This window comes from Silene latifolia, chromosome 8 (assembly GCF_048544455.1).
Source record: "Silene latifolia isolate original U9 population chromosome 8, ASM4854445v1, whole genome shotgun sequence".
Lineage (NCBI taxonomy): Eukaryota > Viridiplantae > Streptophyta > Magnoliopsida > Caryophyllales > Caryophyllaceae > Silene > Silene latifolia.
This window is the reverse complement of record NC_133533.1, coordinates 98,366,094-98,369,690: the sequence shown is the minus strand read 5'-3', so window position 1 is coordinate 98,369,690 and position 3,597 is coordinate 98,366,094. Positions and strand designations below refer to the sequence as shown.

General features: G+C 40.7%; 1 non-coding gene across 1 annotated transcript; it reads left to right on the top strand.

The window, feature by feature from the left end:
• The first annotated feature begins 2,689 nt into the window (after positions 1-2,689).
• On the top strand, positions 2,690-2,797 carry LOC141597627 (small nucleolar RNA R71). The gene has a single exon (XR_012522852.1). It is a non-coding gene; the product is annotated as a small nucleolar RNA R71 (small nucleolar RNA).
• Positions 2,798-3,597: the final 800 nt, after the last annotated feature.

Below are 3,597 nucleotides of genomic sequence, written 5' to 3'. Positions count from 1 at the left end.
CATGTTAGGATTTAGTCGTCTTTGACCTTGGACACATGGTTTTAGATCTTCCTCAAGATTAATTCGGTGCATGCATCGGGGCTTATGCCCTTTAAATCGTCAAGTTTATAACTAGTGGCTTTCTTGTGAGACCTTAAGACATGAAGCAATTTAGCCAACTGACTCTAATCTAATTTAGCACTAACGATTACCGGACACATCATCTCCTTATCATCAAGAAAAGCATACCTCAAATTAGAAGGAAGGGGCTTAAGCTCGGGTTTTTGTACCTCAAGATCTTGAGGTGTTGCAACCAAGCCCATAAAATATGAGCTCTCCTCCAATGATAACTCCTCTCCATCCAATTCTTGCTCCAAAGAATCAATCTCCTCATTTCCAATCTCATCATCACCTGCAAATGATTCTAAAAGCAAGAGTGCCTCCAAGGGATCTTTAGGTAAAGATCGAGGTGTAGAGTCTTCTATAACAATGTCAACAACATCCAAAATGTCAATAGAATAACAAGACTCTTCTATCATTGGACTCTTCATGGCACTATTCAAATTATATGTGACCTTATCGTCACCCACTTCCAATGTAATTTTACCATTCTTGACATCAATTAACGCACCCGCGGTATGTAAAAAGGGTCTTCCCAAAATGATTGGGATTTGGGCATCTTCGGCCATGTCAAGAACAATAAAATCAACCGGAATGAAAAACTTACCAACTTTAACGGGAACATCCTCCAAAACTCCCCAAGGGCATTTGATAGAACGGTCTGCCATTTGCAATGTGACACTAGTGCATTTTAAGACTCCCATATTAAGCTTAGCACAAATAGAGTAAGGTATTACACTCACACTAGCACCTAAATCGCATAAAGCTTTATCAATTTGATAGGTGCCAATTGTGCATGGAATACAAAAGCTACCGAGATCTTTTAACTTAGGGGGGGGGGGGACCATTGTTGTCAGAATCGCGATTCGATCCAACGATTCTACGATTTTACGATCCAAAAATGCCTGACCGATCATGGATCCTACGATTCTATCGTAGTTGTAGAATCTTACGATCCTATTAATTTGAAAATTTCTAGAGGTGGGATCATAATACGATCCTACGATTTTACGATTTTACGATCCGATTCCATAATAAAAAAAATTAATATATAATTTTATATAATGAAACTGTAAAACCCAAATTTCGTGTAAGTTGTTCATACAATGATACTAAAATCATTAGTTACCAATATTTTATGAATAAATAAGTGTTTTGATTTTCAATTATATGTTTTTACCAAATAAAAAATTATATTTAGTGAGTTTGTAGAATCTTGCGATTCTACGATCCAATTTTACCGATTCGATCCTACCCTCCCCATCGATCTAAAGTAGAATCCCGATTCTGACAACATTGGGGGGACTTGTTTTGCAAAAGAGCACTCACCTCGGCGGCGAGAGCTATCATTTCAACTTCATCAAAAGTCCTCTTCTTAGTTAAAATGTCTTTCATGAACTTAGTGTAAGATGGAATTTGAGTGATTAATTCGGTAAAAGGAACGGTTACCTGGAGATTCTTTACAACTTCCATGAATTTACCGAATTGAGAATTCTTTTGATAATTTGCCAATCTAAGAGGAAATGGCACTTTGACTTTTTCCGGAATCCTTGCTTCAACATCTTTCTTTGGAGAAGCATCCTCCACTTCCTTGACTTTCTCAACAACAAGTGGATCATCCACTTTCTTGGGAATTTCTTCACTTTCTTTATCATTTGGAGAGATCTCCAACTCAACAAGTACCTCCTCATCTTCTTTGGGCATGGACGGCCCATCATATTTCGTACCACTTCTTAAAGAGATAGCATTAAGGGTAGCATGTGGTTGCTCACCTTGAGGGGGTAGTTGACCCGTTTTCCTTGAAGAGCTAGATGAGGCCAATTGAGCCATTTGTTGCTCCAACATCTTGATTGTGGCATTTTGAGCTTGCTCATTCTTTTGGATTTGAGCCAACAATTCCTTTTGCATTCGGACTATCAAGCCCTCGAGCTTACCTCCTTCTTGGTTGTTTTGTTGGCCATTTTGTGGTGGGGGTTGATTTTGTTGGTAATTGTTTTGTGGGGGCCTTTGTTGATTTTGATAACCCGGTGGAGGATTATACTTTTGTTGTTGAGGGACATAGGCATTTTGTTGTGGTGGGGGTTGTGGTTGAGGATTAAGCACATTGTTGCTTCTATAAGACATATTCGGGTGAAATCTTGTATTTGGGTTATATGTGTTCGAGAATGTACCCGGTGGATAAGGATTTTGTCTTAAAGCTTGGAAAGCATTTACCTCTTCAATGGGAGCTTGGAAATGAGCGGTGTAGCGACCCGCACCTCCGCAACCATCACAAACGATGACTTGACTTGTTGAAGACATGGCATTGAGTTGTTGAACGGAATCTCTAGCATCTCTTTCCGCCAATTGTTGTTGGAGCAAGGCAATTTGAGCTAGCAAAACGGAGTTGTTGGAGGATTCTTCTTTACCTTTGGGTGGCACAATTCGGAAATTGACATATTGAGCATCATGGACCGCCATAGATTCGATCGTGGCATGAGCAAGGTTGGTGTCAATTTGATCAAACCGTCCATTGTTGGCGGAATCAAGAATCCTTCGGGACTCGGCACAACATCCATTGTAGAATGTTATTGCTAGAAACCAATCATCTAGTCCATGATGTGGGCATTGTCTTTGTAGCTCCTTGTACCTCTCCCAAGCTTCATATAAGCTCTCAAGAGCTTGTTGACGGAATCCGGTGATTTGGCTCCTCAAGGTTTGAGTTTTATCCGGTGGACAAAACTTTTGATAGAAAGCAAGAGCCAAAGTCTCCCAATTGGTGATTCCCATGGCGGTGCGGTCAAGGTTATTGATCCAAAGTTTGGCCTTGTCCTTCAAAGAGAAAGGGAAAAGTATTTCCCTTATTTGGGCTTGAGTGACGCCCGTTTGTCGAATCATGGAGCAATAATCACAGAAATTTTGCACATGCAAATTGGGATCCTCCAAAGGACTTCCCCCAAATTGCTTTCTCTCCACAAGGATAATGAAAGCCGGTTTGATCTCGAATTCCGGCGGTTGTGATACCGGCCGGAAGTATGGCCGCGGTGGGCTTTGAGTGATCGGAAAGTTTCACCATCTTTTTGGTAGTAGATGGTGGTGGTGGTGGAGATGATGAACTTGAAACCTCCTCCTCTTCAAGGGCTTCTAGATCGTCTAAGTAAGACTTTCTAGCACTTTCAACTTGGATGGGAGAAGAGGCTTCTTTCACTTCCTTCCAAAAAACGTCTTCTTCTCCTAAAGTTTTCTCGGGATCGGAATCCGGTGAAAACAATTCTCCACTACGAGAGGACCTGGGCATAAGACAACAATTTCTAGAGAAATGATAAGTAACGGTCTCAAGGAACAAGTGTTCCTCAAGACAAAAGAAAACAAGATAAAAATCGACAATTCAAAACGCAATAAAACCGTTTCCCCGGCAACGGCGCTAAAATTTGATAGACTTATCGTGTACCTATGCAAAGATAATTACCCTAAACAACAAATGAATGTAGCAATAGGGGTCGAACACAAGGAAACGGG